This window comes from Crotalus tigris, unplaced genomic scaffold, assembly GCF_016545835.1.
Source record: "Crotalus tigris isolate CLP2741 ecotype Arizona unplaced genomic scaffold, ASM1654583v1 scf7180000018825.4774228, whole genome shotgun sequence".
NCBI classification, from domain to species: Eukaryota; Metazoa; Chordata; class Lepidosauria; order Squamata; family Viperidae; genus Crotalus; species Crotalus tigris.
Genome location: NW_024097215.1, coordinates 3,153,675 through 3,172,053, shown reverse-complemented (window position 1 = coordinate 3,172,053; position 18,379 = coordinate 3,153,675). Strand labels below are relative to the sequence as shown.

Here is an 18,379-nt window from a genome sequence, read left to right as displayed (position 1 = left end):
CTTTGGAAAACAGGTTGACACCCCCCCCCTCTTCTTTGTGGCAGCTCCTCAAATATTGGAACCCTGCTATCATGTCACCCCTAGTCCTTCTTCTCATTAGACACTAGTCATACACTTCCTCCTCGATTCCATTCCGTTCCTCCTGGGAACTACTTCTGCCTACAGGAGAGCAAAACCTCTTCTAGTAAATGCATTCCTTCTCCCATAAATGCTAAAGCCAAGCTGAATTTCCACTTTCTCTAGATGAAATGACTGTATTAGCCTCTAAGAACAGGACATCTTGCAGAATGAAATATTTAACGTGAATTGTTATGGCTGGGTGACCATGTATTTATACGCTGAAGCTTTACGTGCACGGATTTGTCCATCTGTTGTTGCAGAAGTTTCCGATAGCTACAGCTAGGAAGGCATGTTGAAGGGCCAGAAGGCGTGTTGTGGGGCAGATGTCACATGGAGACCGGGACCCAAAATATGTTCTGTTTTGCAAAAAGCTTGAGCTCTGGGAATCTCATGTGTGAGAGAGGGCAGCTGTCTTCTGTCATTACAGAAAGTTGGGCGTGGATCTCGAAAATGGTCTTATTTAAATCCCAGAGGAAAGGGGTATTTTGTGTGCAGAAAAATCCCCTCTCTTTAATCCTTAGCCCGAGCTTCCAAGCAAAGAAGGAAGCAAAGATTTCCAGGAAGATGCCTCTGTTGATGCTATGGGCTAACTTATCCATTCAGCAAGCAAGGAGAATTTGTTTCAGCAAGCTCTGTTTTATCACTCTGAGGGCCAAGCCCAATTTGGTCGGGTAGCAATTTAAATATTTCTTTGTGGCTTTCAAAACATGCAAATTGCATCAGCTGAATTGGAAGACCATTAACATGTTACCGTATGTACAGGCGTGGGGGGATGGTGAAGTCCTCATTCTCTGAAAGCAGTAGCTTCAGAAGAGGGATATTCCAGAGATCTGCTGCAGATCCAGGTTACCGTTCCTCCTCTGTGTAATTCTGATCCTGTTAATTATCAGTCTCCTTCCCATCCCAGTTAGTAATCTCATTTGGATTGGATTCCTCAAGCAGCCATGGAATTTGGCAGGTAGAATGTATAGATTATGAAGCAAAGAGGGTTCATAGAACCAGTGACGGTCCCAAAGGTGCTTGTCCAAAAGACAGTTGGATTTCTTGGGTTTTTTTTTCTTTGAAAATGTTTCGCTTCTCATCCGAGACATTTCTTCAGTTTAGCTTTTTCTTGGATGAGAAGCGAAACATTTTCGAAGAAAAAAACCAAGAAAATCCAGTTGCCTTTTGGAAAAGCACTTTTGGGACAAACGTGACCTCTGTAGACAGGATTAATGGCAGTTTCTTGGCCGTGGACAAGTGGAAATTTTACAGACTGTTCCTTGAGGTCTCTTGAAAAGACAACCTAATTTTGCAGAGTTAAGAGATCCTTTTTCCCGCTGGTGAAAGAAAGTTTGTGATGCAGATGCCAAGTAGGGAAAAAACAGGGTCTTCGGTCTTGTAAACTCCACATTTTAGTGTCCTCAATAGCTGGAAATAGCTATTAGGATCCAGCAGATGGCAACCTTCATTGTGAATCAATAGAAAAAATGTCACATGCCAGCCACATACAAGATGCTAGAGATTAATTCTATCCCTTGTTTCCACCTTAATGGGCTCCACTAATTAATGGTATTAAAAATAATAACTTTCTTTAATATAATTGGGCAATGGGACTACCTGACTCCATGCCCAGCATGACCTTTTCTTTGACTATGAGTTGTAGAAAACCATGATCTTTGTGCTCCTATGTTACCAACCCTGTTATTTCCTATGCAGGTCCTTTCTTGATTGGAATGGTGTACATTCCACTTTTGGCTGTCAGATTTGATTGTTGTGGTATCTACATCACTCTAGACACGAGAGAAGGAATTCTGATACAGGTTAATTATAGGTATATCTTCGTGTGTCTTTCTAAATCAGTGTTTCTGAACCTTGACAATTTTAAGGCATGTGGACTTCAACTCCCAGAATTCTGGGAGTTGAAGTCCACATGCCTTAAAATTGTCAAAGTTGAGAAACACTGTTCTAAAAAGAGGGCATCATTTACATTGAAAAAAAAAGATGGCAGACCTACGGTAGCAGCAGCATTGGAGGTAGTCCTTGATTAAGTGATTATTTGAAGTCACAACAGCACTGAAAAAAGTGACTTACAATGGGTCCACTTGACTATTGCAGTAACTCCACGGCCAAGCAATCAAAATTTGATTTCTTGGCAACCAGCATATATTTATCACGGTTGCAGTATCCCGAGGTGATGCAATCATCATTTGTGATGTTCTCCATTGGTTTCTGGCCAGCAAAGTCAACGGAGGAAGCTGCATTTGCTTAAGAACCAGGTGTTTTGCCTGGTTGCTTAACAACCATGGCAGAAATGGTCATAAAACCAGGTGCGATTCAGTTCACCAGCATCTGAAAATGGGAAATTCTGGTTCCAGGGCTGCCCATATGTGGTGGGCATGTAAATGTCTCCTCAGCAGAAGTTGAGTGCGTAGGGCTAAAAAAAATTTACCCCTTTTTTGTGTGTGTGTTAACAATTGTCTGTGGTCTCACTCTTCAGAATCAGTATAGGGGGGTCTCTGAAGACTTCGTTCCCACCGCTGATGTAAAAGAAGCAGTGATCTTACCATCTCAAACTGTTTTGTGATGTTCTGGGCCTCAAATGCTATTTAATGTCACATAACCATTTGAAATTCCTTCTGGGTTTCAATTTTTATATTGATCATATAGTTATTGAAAGTTTTCCTAGAGAGGAGTTGCTCAGACATTACCCCTGAATTGTATCTGAAGAGGGATGAGAGGGAAGAAAGGAGAGGAGAGAGAAAAGAGTAAAGGAGGGGAGAAGGAAGTAGGAAGGTTGGAGGAAGAGGAAAGGGGAGGAGAGTGGTGAAGGAGAGGAGAGGAAGAGGAGGGAAGTAGGGAAGAGAAGAAAGAGAGAAAGAAGGTAGAGAAGAAGTGTGGATACGGTGAAAGGGGAAATGGGCGAGCAACACCAAAAGTCATGTGTATGTATTTATTTCATTTTGTTAAAAGTATTTTGTATGTGAGGGTGGAGGGAATGTATGTTAACATCTGATAAGTATTACGGTATATGTATGGGGGAGAGTTTGGAAAAATAAAAAAATATTAATAAAAAAAAGAAGAAAGTTGTCCTAGTTTAATTATCATCATCATCATCACCATTATCCTAGCCATTGTCTATCCACTGCAGTATGAAGGCCTCTTCTGCATGTTTCCAACCAATACGGTCCTAACTTTCCTTTGCCAGTTGGGGTCTCCATACTTGCTGATGTCATCTCTCCATCTTGTTTTAGATCTCTTTCACGGACGCTTTTTATCAAGAGGGATCCGTTCTATGAGTGCCTTGGTCCACCAGTCATCAGTTCTTCTTGATTCTACTTTAGCCCATTTCCATTTCCATTCTTTTACTCTCTTGATGATATCGTATACTTTTGTTTGTTCTCTAATCCATTGTGAGAGTCTTTCTATCTTGTCTGGTAATGCCGAGCATGTATCTTTCCAAGACTCTTTGCGCCATTTGTAGCTTTTGTATCGATTGTGAGCTTAGTGTCCATGTTTCACTGGCGTGTGTTAGAGCAGGTAGCACACACTGATCGAAAACATGTCAGGTGTAGGAGGAAGTTGTGTAATAATTTAGATTATTATACTAACTTTTTTATATATAAATAATTTTTATTACCATTTTCCTTTATACAGCTCTAATACATATTCAGCAGACTGTGTCATTTTTATATACTTTGGATCAACATTCTATACAATATATATGCTATGTACATTCAATATCTAACCCACAATAGCCTTATGTATATTTCCAATTTTTGTTTCTATTGTCTATCCAAGTATACCATTTTTCCCAAACAGCATAAAATTCCGAATCATCTTTTTCTTTTAATTCTAGAGTGAGTTTATCCATTTCGGCACATTCATATATCTTCTGAATGATCAGTCCCTCCGGTGGTATACTGCGTTCCTTCCAGTATTGCGCGAACGCAATTCTTGCCGCAGTTAATATATGCAGAATCAAATATCTTATTTTCCTATCAAATTTCTTTTTAAGTATTCCCAGGAGAAATGTTTCCGGGTTTAGTTCTATTTGACATTTTGTTAGCTCTTGTAGCCACCCTTGTATCTTAGTCCAATATTTTTTCGCTTCAGGACAGAGCCACCAAGCATGAAAGAAGGTACCTTTTTTTTTTTTTTTGTAAAAAATTTTTTATTTTCAATTTTGCATTGCATTACATTCATAAAAATACTTCAGATAAAGAGTAAGATAAATAAGATACGAACAACTTTCGGTATTGCTCGCTCATTTCCCCCCAAACCGCATCCACCCTCTAACCTCTTCTCTCACTTCCCTCTTTCCCTCTTCTTCCTCACTCTCCCCCTCTCCTCCTTCTCCTCAACCTTCCTACTTACTTCTCCCCTTCCTCCTATCTTCTCACTCCGGAGGTGGTCCAGGGGAAATGCCCGAGCAATTCCTCTCTCCAAATTAAAACATCAATATTATATACAATAAAACTATTTCTACTTTTCTGAGCTACTTAAACTTCAACCCATCAATCAATCAAGATACCTTGACGAGGGTTACATTTCCAACATTTTGGGCTTTGGTTCGGATACATATTCTACTAACTTTAAATATATTTCTTTTTTAATGTAAGACGTTTTGGACTTGGAAAATAAACAAAGAATAAGTGAGTGAGTGAGTGAGTGAGTGAGTGAATGAATGAATGAATGAATGAATACTGTGCCAAAGCAACTCCCTCCCTTTATTTCTCCACTCTCCCCCTTCATGTGTTGCCTTTAACTTACACATTGACTGAAACCAGGTATTCTACACAATACCATTTTTTGCTTTACATTAAGGTTTATTTTGCATTCACTGGACAAATTGAACTTTATATAACTTTATGACTGGGTGCATCATATAAGTCCAGCCAATTAAGATTTGTTTAGCGTGCCATAGTTTAACTACGGCTTACACATCTGTAGATCCAGCCAGTTCTAGGGAGCAGATTGGAGCTGGCTTTGTTTCTTTCCCAGGGGAAAGAAGGAAAGGCATTTTGAATTGTCTTAATTTATATATTTGTGATCTAAAATTAACACCAGGCTTTGAAGGTAAATATTGGAATTGATACAACAGCTTGGCAGATGCAGGAAAGCAGCTGCAAACTTAAGACTTGTTTTTGTATCTGAATTTGTTCCTGCAAGCTGAAGTTTGTTCCCCATCAGCAGCTGTCTCTCCTGAGCTGATGGTATGTAAGGCTTTTTGGCATCTTCTACCCTTTGGAGTTAGCCGCACTTCCTATTTAATTCAGGAAGAGCTGGATGCAATTGTCCTTCTCCCCCCCCCCCCCATTTTAACTTATATTTAGATGATGTTTCCTTAAGAGGAACTTGCAAATCCCCTAAACTAGCAATTTTATTTATTCGTTTGTTTATATCTATTGGTCTTAAACAATAGAATCTTCTTTTGAAAATGTCAGGGAACCGTAACAAATTATCACCATGGAGAAAATTTTTATTTATTAAATGACTTTGGGGCAAAATAGTTACTGCCTCTGTCTCCATGTACCTCTAGATCTGGAGATAATAATCTGCCTACTTTATCCTTTGATGTTGCTCGCTGAGTATTTTGCAGTCTAGGTTAGCTCCATACTGAACATTTGCGGTCTTCCTGAATCAGTTCTACAGCTGTGCATTTCCACATTGCTGTTTTTATTCAGCAACAAAGGCAATTAATAGGAAGCTGAACTGAAATGTATCTGCAACTTCAGAAGACGAAGAAGAGGTAGAGGAAGAGGAAGACAACAACAACTCTGCAGCCATAAAGTTCTGCAGAATTTGTGGGCAAATTTTCCGATGAGCAGGAAAATTTTTAAACTCATTCTGGCTCCTGATATCCCCCATTTAGCTTACATAATATTCTGTAGCAAGATCCTCAAAGAAAAAAAATGGCTTGGCAACTTTTCAGATCCACTTTATGGTTATTTTATTTATATCCAACTACAAGTGTGTTGGTGTGGGTGTGAATGTATTTGTACTTTTATCAGACAACTGTGCCACATTGGTGGCCAAGGACTCGAGCAATTTGCAGTAAACATTAGACTGTATGACACAATGAGGAGTATGGATATGAAAATTAATGTATCCAATATAGTTGCATCCGACGAGGAAAATAGAATGAACAATTCCCAGTTAAACATAAATGGTGAAAACTGAGATGAAGTTGTGTACCTTGGTTAAGTATTAACTAAAGATGGGAGAAATGCAAAGGCATGCATGATGTAGGAGATGACCAGGCTGAGTCCAAAGGAGGGGTCAAACACATCATAAGTCACAAGTCCCGTGCCCGCAAGAGATCTAAGCCCAGCCAACCTTGAATGTCTTTCTTATCTCCCGCTCATTTCCCTTGACCATTAGTTGGTCAGATTCTTGTAGAGAGCTTAAGTTTGCAATAAATTGTTATACTCATTTGAACTGCCTAAATCTCCTGATTTCCCTGGTGCTTGATACATATGTTGGTATAGAATAGCAGCTAAGGTATTTTGCTGTGAGGAATTGAAATGAAACAAAAATGACTGGGTATAAGAATGTAATTCTAGTTATTATAGAGTTTGGTATGTCAAGACAAACTTAAAAATAAGTTGAATAGGGATGAGAACTGTGCAGGAGAAGATTAAGCAGAACTGGGGGGTGGGGGCAGAGTTAAATGCATCATCAGTTTAGAGTGCTTGCATTCCCACTAGTGGTCCATCCGCCTTATCTGCTGGTACCGATTTAGAGTTAAACTTTAGTTGACCAGATTCTTGTGCATAGACTTCTTGCTGCAACTTTACAAGTAGTCCTGAGTCTTTGCTCTAGACAACTGTTTGTCACCAAGCAAGAAGAGGGAGTTGGGAATGAAAGAGAGTGAATTGAGGCAGACTGTGTACACAATCAGTGTACAGTATGCAAAAAATTACACTGAGGTGGTTTAGTCATAAGAGAGAATGCAAAACAAATATGAAAGGAGAATGAATGGGGTTGAGAGGAAGGGAGAGGTTGAGAAAGCTGTTGGATGGAGTTGATCTTTAAAAAGTGAAAAGCATGAGCAACTGCTTGTATATGTATAATTGAGTTTTGATTTTCGATCATGTGCTTTTAATCCTACTGTATCTCCATCAGTTAGGTCTGAATGTGACTGTTGTAAAACTGTTCTGTCTCATTTTCATTGAGCTAATTCACAGAATCTCTCATGTTTATGACCTGTGCACGATATAAGTTTATGAACTGAATAAATTGAATAAATTCCTGGAATTATTCAATAATCTGAATATTGAGTTCAAAGGGAGAGGGTCAACATAGAAGCCATTCAGAGTCCTTTCTCAGTTGTGTGTTGTATTTCTATGGATTGTCAAATATGTGTATGATTTCCAAGGATAATACCTTAATTGGATGATGAACTGTAAATTGTCTCAAAGTCTGTAGGATGCCTCAAGCAATTGTTTCTGCCAGATAATCTCTTCAAAGATTTAAGTTAAATATATTACTTCAAAATATGCTGCAGTCTACAATTACAGCCAGATATAGCTAAATAAAAGAATCTCATTTACCCTTAGGTTCTAATGAAAAGCTGCTTTTCTAAAACAACCCCCAATTTGGCTTAGAATCTGGAAACTGGATGGTCATTTGCTGTTTTTCAATCTGAAACTCATAACTAATCTGGACCTTATGACTAACTTGTGGGATCGTGTTAATAGAGTTATTTGTCAGGGAAGCGTTTGTGTCAGTTTGAGTCTGTGAGATTATCTAAGTCTCCAGATTCATATGACTAGGTGGCTGATGCTTGTCTTTGAAGGGTTAAAGAGCAGCCAAGGATGAGTTGGCTAAAACTGAGTCCTGGGATGTCTTTCATGCTATGTTTCATTTTGTACTTGGCTGTAGATCATGGATTTTGGAACTCTAACTATTGGTTATGCTTGGCTTAAGAGATCATCCCTGTAGGAAAGTTAACTCAGGACATCATATTCAGACAGCCCTGAAACCTCTGTTTTCTGATATTCCCAGTGGTGCATTTGTGCTGGAGAATGTTACAAAAAGAGCCCTCTAATTTAGGGCCATTGTGAGGAGAGCATAAATATGGATACTGTTATAAGGACTGACCCTGAGATTCTACTACCTTTCAAAAGCAGTGGACAAGCAGTTGCTAAACCTAGGCTAAGAATTTCATTCAGCAGGACTTAAAAAAAAAGAAAAGAAAAGACAACCAATTGCCAATGGCCAGCAGGCTGTGTGGCCCCAAACCATAGTGAAGCAAACCGACTTGGAACGGAATCCTTGCTTTAAATCCCTATTCTATCACCAGTGCTTATTTTCTTCTGTTTGCACAGCTGTTACAAAATCCAATATTCTTAGGCTGTACTGCATTCCCCAGACTCATCCATGAAAACAGCATAGTGATAACACACAAAGGGCAGAAAAGGTCCCGGTGTGGCAATGGAAAGGAAATAGTCCTTATTTTTTTTTATTGCAGAAGAATCGGAAAACAGACAGAAAGATTCAAATCTATACCCACTAGAAAAGTGTTTTTCAAACTTGGCCATTTTAAGATGTGCAGACTTTACCTCTGAGACCTTCCTAGCCGACAGATTCTGGGGTTGAACTAAAAAGGAACTTCCTGATTAATTAACTAATGGAACAGCTTGCTTCCTGGAGTTGTGGATGTAGCATCACTGGAGGTTATTGAAGAAAGGATTGGATAACCATTTGTCTGTGATGATATAAGGCAGTGGTGGCGAACCTATGACACGGGTGCCAGAGGCAGCACTCAGAGCCCTCTCTGTGGGGGCTTTTTGCTTTAGGCCTCCACCGCCGTGTGCAAAAAAAAAAAAAAAGGTTCAATCAGTCAATTTCAACTTCTGTCGGGGGGGGGGGGGGAAAGATCTTGCAAAGTTGGAATTGATTGATTGAACCTTTTAGTCCCACCCAGTCTGCCATTACCACTGCAGCCACACCCACACAATGGGCCACACCCACCCGGCACCCGACGATGCATAAGTGGGTTTTGGGTTGCAGTTTGGGCACTCGGTCTCTAAAAGGTTCGCCATCACTAATATAAGGTCTCCTGCTAAGTGCACACATCTTAAAGCTGCTAAGGTTGACAAACCCTGCACTAAAAGAAAACTGCCCCATCATATATAGTTGGTGAAAGCCAGTTATTTTGCCATAGAATGATGATTTTTTTGTGTGTGCGGTAGGCATTAGATGTATGAGAAAAAAAAACATAAGAATTGTATTTAAATAATACCATATAATTTGAATGAAATCAAATGTTATTTTTCTTCTATGCTTTGGTTTGCTCTCGGCTCTACCATCCTACTTGGGATGTCCCTTGAAGGCCATGTCTTGCGGTAGAAATAGGGGAAGTTTGTCCCCTAAAAATATTTTACCAATAAATAAATAAATAGTTAAAATAAGGGTCTTTGTTTGACAGCTTAAAAATACTTTACCAAAGCATGTTTGAAGAACCCCTTGGGTCACGCTTAAATTCACAGCAGCTTAACTTATAAACAGGTCCATATTTTTTTTTCATCTTGAAGCTTATTAACGGGAGAGAGTCTTACAGCATTCAGAATTAAATATTTGAACATGATTTTGAGCTCCAATCTTTTTTTACCGCTTACCTGCTGTGATGGAAAATTGGCCAAGGTTGGGGAAAGGAGATGCAAGTGGAATTCTGACTTTTATCCTCACATCAAAAGTTGCATGTAATGGCAGGATGAAGTAATATTAAAAAAAATCTTCAAGGGGGTGGCAGATTTCTCATACTCTGCCTTGCTTCTTGATTGCATTTTTTTTTTAGCTAGAGATGTCACTTATTTGAAAATGTACCAACCGCTGGTCTAGATTCAATCAGCTGGTATATATATCTGGAGATGCTCTAATATTGTGGTGTGGTAGAAGAAGAAGGGAAATCCAGGATCATCTCTACCCTCAATATGGAAGTTCACTGGGTGACTTGCAAGCAATCTCTCTCCCTCAACTGAGCCTAAAGTTGCATGCATTCCCCTCTTTGTCTATGGAGATCCTCAATCATCCAGGTCATGGTTGTTCCAAAGGTGCTTTTTCAAGAGGCAAGTTGGACTTTGTTTTTCCTTTTTTTTAAATAATTTTTTATTTTTCCAAACTCTCCCCCATACATATACCGTGATATTTATCAGATGTTAACATACATTCTTTTTACATTCATATATAAGATACTTTTAATAAAATGAAATAAATACATACACATGACTTTTGGTGTTGCTCGCCCGTTTCCCCTTTCACTGTATCCACACTCCTTCTTCTCTACCTTCTTTCTCCCTTTCTTCTCTTCCCTACTTCTCTCTTCTTCCTCTCCTCTTCTCTTTCCTTCACCACTCTCCTCCCCTTTCTCCCCACTTCTCCTCTTCTCTTCCAACCTCCCTACTTCCTTCTCCCCTCCTTTACTCTTTTCTCTCTCCTCTCCTTTCTTCCCTCTCATCCCTCTTCAGATGGACCTTTTTTTTCCTTGAAGTCGTTTCGCTTCTCCTCCAAGAAACCTCTTCAAAAACTTCAGAAGTTTCTTGGAGGAGAAGCAAAACATCTTCAAGGAAAAACGAAGTCAGTTTGCTTTTTGAAAAAGCACCTTTGGGATTCTTCTCTTTGCTGCCAACATCTGAATGCCCTCTAAATAATGGCAAAGAGTGAGTTTTTTAAACCCTTCTTTTAAAGATAGTCCTTGACTTACTACCATAACTAAGTCTGGAATTACAGTTATAAGTCGTTCCAGTTGTTAAGCAGGTTACCATGTGACTGGACCCAGTTTTATGGCTTCTTTTGTGGCAGTTGTTAAGCGAATGCTTCAGTCATATAAGCCAGAAACTGCGAAAAAAAAATATCAAAATTCTTAGTCATGTGACTGTGGGACTTTTCAAGCAGTTGTAAAATTGACCTGTGATCACGTGTCCATGCAGCAATGTACTTATGCATACCTATCAAAATTTTGAAATTCATTCATCAGTACTGTCAAGACTGCTAACATAACTTCGTTATGCCTGTGCCGACATTTTGAAGCAATAAAAGACTTTTAGGGAAATCAGTGCCTGGAAGTTCTTTGAAGTGTTTCATTAGCCAGAACTATAACAAGTACCTTTTGAGGGATCCCTTGTAATTTTGAATGGTTATTAAGCAATTACTCATAAGTCGAGGATTATCTGTATTTTTGGTTCCATCTAGTGTATTGTGGTGGTTTGAATGTTTGCAACCAAAAATTTGCATATCTATGATAGATCTATCCAAATCTACGGGTCATTTACCATCGCTGTTATTTCCCATAATGAACTGCTTGGGTGACAAGGGTGAAGCTTTGGCGTGGCCACCAAAACCGAAGTGCAGTGCTTCTCACAGTCGATTATAATACTGAAGAAGACAATCGATTTTATGTTTGTGGAAGGAACCACTCAACAAACCACAGCTCCTTCTCTCTTTATTTTGGAGATCCTCTCTTAGTCCCTTCTAAATTTATATTTCATTTTCCCGGTATTAAGGATGAGAATTCTGCATTATAACTATCAGTGGCGGGGTAATCCCCTCTCTATAAATTACTAGGAGATTAATCTCTCTCCCCATCCTTCTAAAGTTATAACATTTTTAAGTTTGTTCGGAGGCACTTTATAGCTTAGTAAAGCCCTTAAGACCGTTTTCTTAAAAAGCGCTACTATAAGCATGTAGGGCTAGTTTTAGAATCGCAATTACAAGCTTCTTTATCCCCCCAGTAAATTCCCACTGTGATGGCGGATGTGAACTGTTTCAGACATTTTAATGCTCCTAAGCGGTAAATCCAGAGGAGAGAAAAGGTGGGGAGGAAATTCAAGCACCTCCATTTGTGAAAATGAGAGATGTCACTTCTTAATGCATGTGACAAATAAAACTCTGCAAAATCGCTTTGCATCTCTTAGTGGAATGTCCTTGATTTACGACCACAAAACTTCTGTGGGTAAAAGTCTGGAGGCTGGACATTGGAAAACCTGGAGACAGCAGAATAGAAGACAACTGCAGAAAAATCACAAAACATAAAGTCCTGCAAATAGAAATCAAACAGCTGTGGCAAAACATACAAGGAACGGTTGCTGGAATTGGGAATGTCTAGTCTAATAAAGAGAAGGATGAGGGGGTGACATGATAGCAGTGTTCCAATATCTCAGGGGCTGCCCCCAAGAAGAGGGAGTGAAACTATTTTCCAAAGCACCTGAAGGCAGGACAAGAAGCAATGGATAGAAACTAACCAAGGAGAGAAGCAACCTAGAACTAAGGAGAAATTTCCTGACAGTTAGAACAATTAACCAGGGGAACAACCTGCCTCCAGAAGCTGTGAATGCTCCAACACTGGAAGTTTTTAAGAAGAGACTGGACAGCCATTTATCTGAAATGGTATAGGACCATGGTGGCAAACCTATGGCATACATGCCACAGGCGACACACAGAGCCCTCTCTGTGGGCATGAGCGCCATCGCCCCTTTTCGCTTTAGGCCTCCACTGCCGTGGCAAAAAAAAAAGTTCAATCAATCAATTTTAACTTCTCACGGAAAAAAAAGATCGTTGGAATTGATTGATTGAACTTTTTTAGTCCCAACCATTCTGTTGTTACCACCACAGCCACGCCCACCATATGGGCCATGCCCACCCAATTGGCCATACCCACCTAATGGCAGCTGATGATACATAAGTGGGTTTTTGGTTGCAGTTTGGGCACTCGGTCTCTAAAAGGTTCGCCATCACTGGTATAGGGTTTCCTGCCTGAGCAGGGGGTTGGACTAGATTACCTCCAAGGTCCCTTCCCTTGGAAGGTCCCTTCCAATTTTATTATTATTGTTGTTGTTGTTGTTGTTGTTGTTTTTGTTGTTATTATTTATTAAAAGAAAGCAAATGTAGTACCAATAATAACAGGCCCCTTGGATGCAATTTGAAAATGTCTGGAGCGCCACTTGAACACTATCAGTATTGCCAATTTACCATCAGTCAATTGGAAAATGAAGTTTTACTCAGAACAAGTGAAGAATTATCCGTAACAATACCTTTAACACCATCAAACAACACCATCTATCTATCCTAAATCCTTGGGAAGGACTTGATAGGTGGACAGAAATGACAGATCCAATCTCAACATCAGGCTGATGTTTAGACCAACCATAACAATTCCTCTTCTTATCAAATAGGATGACGGAGACCAATGATTCTCAACTGTAGCCACTTGAAGACGTGTGGACTTCAACACCCAGAACCCCCAAGCCAATACAGATAGTTCTCGACTTATAACAGGTCACTTAGTGACTGCTTCAAGTTACAACGACACCGAAAAAAAATGACTTATGGCCATTTCCCACACTTAACGACCATTGTGGTCATGGGATCAAAATTTGGATGCTTTGCAAAATGGTTCATATTTACGACGGTCGCAGCGTCTCGGGGTCATGTGATCAGCTTTTGCAACTTTCTGACCAGCAAAGCCAGATTCACTTAACAGCCATGTTACTGACTTAACAACTGAGGCACGAAAGATCGTAAAATGGGGCAAAACTCACTTAGCGACATAAATGTTGAGCTCAGTCGAGGACTGTCTGTGGATTCTGGGAGTTGAAGTCCTCACATCTTCAAGTTGTTCAAGTTGAGAAGCATTGATATATAAACCATTTTAATTCAGTTCCTTCTCTGGACAGGAACGGATACAACATGTTCACAACGGACAGTTCTCCTTCTTACACATATTTTTTTCTTACCAGTGTGACTTCATTCGTGCAGAAAAAAAATATCTGGGAAAGTTCATCTAGTACATTTTGTATGTTGGTTTCTTTCTAGCTAACAGCAGTTCCAACTCCCTAACCGCAGTGATTAATTTAGCAGCATTAAAAAAAAAAAAAAGCTGGAACATTCTGTCAGCTGAGCTGCTTTCCCTGTTCACAAATTTTTGTTTGTGAACTGTTCTTGGAAGATATCATTTTAAGGGCCGTTTAGGGCCATTTTTTTTTTTTAAAAAAAGAATTTTAAATGCATTTTTTAAAAATGTGTTTGCATATAGCAAGAGTTGTGTTTGGCAAAGGTGTCCTTTGGATGAGTACAAAAGGAGAGGAAAAAAACTATTTGGATTTAAATAAGACTGCTCTAAGTCCAAACGCATTATGCAACATTTCCATCTCTTCTTTTATCTCTCTTGAGGGACCAGGAACCAACAACCAGTAAACCAGAATGAATATTAATTGATTTAATTTGATAGAAAAGTCAGTGCCCTCCTAACCATACCCAAGCACTCCAAATTTGTTGGCGATGTCCATTTTGCTCTAGGAGTTCATGGTGACCTAACCCTAACCCTAAGTGGAATTTTCCTCCAATTGGATTTTCCCATGTATTTTACCAGGAAACATAGATAGGGCAGGCTAGAAAAGTCAGTGCCCTCCTAACCATACCCAAGCACGCCGAATTTGTTGGCGATGTCCATTTTGCTTTAGGAGTTCATGATGACCTAACCCTAACCCTAAGTGGAATTTTCCTCCAATGGGATTTTCCCATGTATTTTACCAGTAAATATAGATAGGGCAGGCTAGAAAAGTCAGTGCCCTCCTAACTATACCCAAGGACTCCAAATTTGTTGGCGACGTCCATTTTGCTCTAGGAGTTCATGGTGATCTAACCCTAACCCTAAGTGGAATTTTCCTCCAATGGGATTTTCCCATGTATTTTACCAGGAAACATAGATAGGGCAGGCTAGAAAAGTCAGTGCCCTCCTAACCATACCCAAGCACTCCGAATTTGTTGGTGATGTCCATTTTGCTCTAGGAGTTCATGGTGACCTAACCCTAACCCTAAGTGGAATTTTCCTCCAATGGGATTTTCCCATGTATTTTACCAGGAAAAATAGATAGGGCAGGCTAGAAAAGTCAGTGCCCTCCTAACCATACCCAAGCACTCCAAATTTGTTGGCGGTGTCCATTTTGCTCTAGAAGTTCATGATGACCTAACCCTAAGTGGAATTTTCCTCCAATGGGATTTCCCCATGTATTTTACCAGGAAACATAGATCGGGCACGCTAGAAAAGTCAGTGCCCTCCTAACCATACCCATGCACTCCGAATTTGTTGGTGATGTCCATTTTGCTCTAGGAGTTCATGGTGACCTAACCCTAACCCTAAGTGGAATTTTCCTCCAATGGGATTTTCCCATATATTTTACCAGCAAACATAGATAGGGCAGGATAGAAAAGTCAGTGCCCTCCTAACCATACCCAAGGACTCCAAATTTATTGGCGACGTCCATTTTGCTCTAGGAGTTCATGGTGACCTAACCCTAACCCTAAGTGGAATTTTCCTCCAATGGGATTTTCCCATGTATTTTACCAGGAAACATAGATAGGGCAGGCTAGAAAAGTCAGTGCCCTCCTAACCATACCCAAGCACTCCAAATTTGTTGGCGACGTCCATTTTGCTCTAGGAATTTATGGTGACCTAACCCTAACCCTAAGTGGAATTTTCCTCCAATGGCATTTTCCTATGTATTTTACCAGGAAACATAGATAGGGCAGGCTAGAAAAGTCAGTTCCCTCCTAACCATACCCAAGCACTCCGAATTTGTTGGTGACGTCCATTTTGCTCTAGGAGTTCATGGTGACCTAACCCTAACCCTAAGTGGAATTTTCCTCCAATGGGATTTTCCCATGTATTTTACCAGGAAACTTAGATAGGGCAGGCTAGAAAAGTCAGTGCCCTCCTAATCATACCCAAGCACTCTGAATTTGTTGGCGGTGTCCATTTTGCTCTAGAGGTTCAAGATGACCTAACACTTTCCCTAATACATGGGAAAATCCCATTGGAAGAAAATTCCACTTAGGGTTAGGTCATCATGAACTTCTAGAGCAAAATGGACACCGCCAACAAATTCGGAGTGCTTGGGTATGGTTAAGAGGGCACTGACTTTTCTAGCCTGCCCTATCTATGTTTCCTGGTAAAATACATGGGAAAATCCCATTGGAGGAAAATTCCACTTAGGGTTAGGGTTAGGTCACCATGAACTCCTAGAGCAAAATGGACGTCACCAACAAATTTGGAGTGCTTGGGTATGGTTAGGAGGGCACTGACTTTTCTAGCCATGGGAAAATCCCTATTCCACTTAGGGTTAGGGTTAGGTTGAACTCCAAAATGGGTAAAATACATGGGAAAATCCCATTGGAGGAAAATTCCACTTAGGGTTAGGGTTAGGTCACCATGAACTCCTAGAGCATTCCACTTAGGGTTAGGGTTAGGTCACCATGAACTCCTAGAGCAAAATGGACGTCGCCAATAAATTTGGAGTCCTTGGGTATAGTTAGGAGGGCACTGACTTTTCTAGCCTGCCCTATCTATGTTTCCTGGTAAAATACATGGGAAAATGCCATTGGAGAAAAAATCCACTTAGGGTTAGGGTTAAGTCACCATGAACTTCTAGAGCAAAATGGACGTCGCCAACAAATTCGGAGTGCTTGGGTATGGTTAGGAGGGCACTGACTTTTCTAGCCTGCCCTATCTCTATTTACATTGCCTGTGATTATTGAACACAGATGACGTTATCGGACCTTTGCATCTTCCAATAATAATTTATTTTCCCATTTGTAGGTTCAGTTTACTTTCTTAATGTGGTTGTGTATCAGATACGGAAAGAATCTTTGCGAGAATAGCAGACCATCACTCTCTTTATTACTAAACACCACTATTAGTAATTCAGCAGTGTTTGGATGCTGGCTTTATACGGCCCCATATCCCACTAGAATAGAATAGAGCTGGAAGGGACCTTGGAGGTCTTCTAGTCCAGCCTCCTACTCAAGCAGGAGATCGTATACCACTTCAGACAAGTGATTGTCTAGGCTCTTATTTAAAATCTCCAGTGATGGAGCGCCCATGATTTCTGGAGGCAAGCTGTTCCACTTGTTAATTGTCCTCACTGTCAGGAAGTTTCTCCTTAATTCCAGGTTGCTTCTCTCTTTGGTCAGTTTCCTTCCATTGTTTCTTGTCCTACCCTCTTGTGCTTTGAAAATAGTTTGACCCCCTCTTCTTTATGGCAGCCCCTCAAATACTGGAATACTGCTGTCATGTCATCCCTATGTCTTCTTTTCTTTAGTCTAGCCATACCCAAATCCTGCAGCTTTTCTTCATATGCTTTAGGCTCCAGGCCTTTGATCATTTTAGTTGCTTTCTCTGAACTTTTTCCAAAGCCTCAACATCTTTTTTGTAGTATGGTGACCAAAACTGGTTGCAGTATTCCAGGTGTGGTCTCACTAGGGTTTTATAAAGCGGTACTAATACTTCTTGTGATCTTGATTCGATGCCTCTGTTTACACAACCCAGGATTGTATTAGCTTTTTTGGCTGCTGCTGCACACTGCTGGATCATAGTCAACTGATCGTCCCCTAGGACTCCAAGGTCCCTCTCACAGTTGCTGTTTTTGAGCCAGGTCTCACCCAATCTGATTAGACTAAACCCCACTGTAGTTGTTTCATTGTGGTTTAGCTTAAAATGTTATGCAAATCCAATTGTTTTTATTTGCATCCTTTGCATAACAGAATAGGAGAGAGAGAGGGAAAGAGAGAGAGAGAGAGGGAGAGAGATGTTTAATGAGAAGTATACTTTTTACAATTGCTTTGAATTTTATATCCCAACTTGAATTCTTTCTTTCTCTTTCTTTTCCATTTTCAATAGCATTTGCAAACATGGATTCTCTTGGTCGCGCAATTAGTAGGAAAAAGGAAGCCTAAACCTTTCATTTTGGTAAGTTACATTTTAACAGGACGAGATGATTTAGAATGACTGTCTTGATTTTTATAGTTTGAGTGATAATTCTTCTTGAATGGCCTTTGTTAAGATTGTTTCAGTTTGGTTTTGCGTGCAGGTAGTCCTTGCATTACAACAGTTCATTTAGTGACCGTTTGAACTTACGATGACACTGAAAAAAGTGACTTACGATGGTTTTTCACACCTACGACGATTGCAGCGTCCCCATGGTCATGTGATCACAATTCAGATGCAAATGACTCATACTTATGACGGTCAGGTGATCTCCTTTTGTGACCTTCTGACAAGCAAAGTCAACGAGAGAAGCCAGATTCACTTAACAACTGTGTTACTCATTTAACAACTGCAGTAATTCATTTAACAACTGTGGCAAGAAAAGGTCGTAAAATGGGGCAAAACTCACTTAACAAATTTCTCACTTAGCAATGTAAATTCTGGGCTCAGTTGTGGTCATAAATCAAGGACTACCTGTGTATAAAAAAGTGTTATCCATTTTTCATCATGAAA

The 18,379-nt window shown here is 40.0% G+C and overlaps 1 protein-coding gene across 5 annotated transcripts in view; it reads left to right on the top strand.

Annotated features, from left to right (window-relative positions):
- PKNOX2 (PBX/knotted 1 homeobox 2) overlaps positions 1 to 18,379 on the top strand; it is a 271,719-nt gene that overhangs the window by 14,925 nt on the left and 238,415 nt on the right. For all 5 annotated transcript variants that reach the window (XM_039356443.1, XM_039356444.1, XM_039356442.1 and 2 more), the window contains one exon: positions 17,780 to 17,848. The gene's annotated coding sequence lies outside the window, so the exon portion shown is untranslated. Of the gene's footprint in view, positions 1 to 17,779; positions 17,849 to 18,379 lie in introns of those variants that run through there.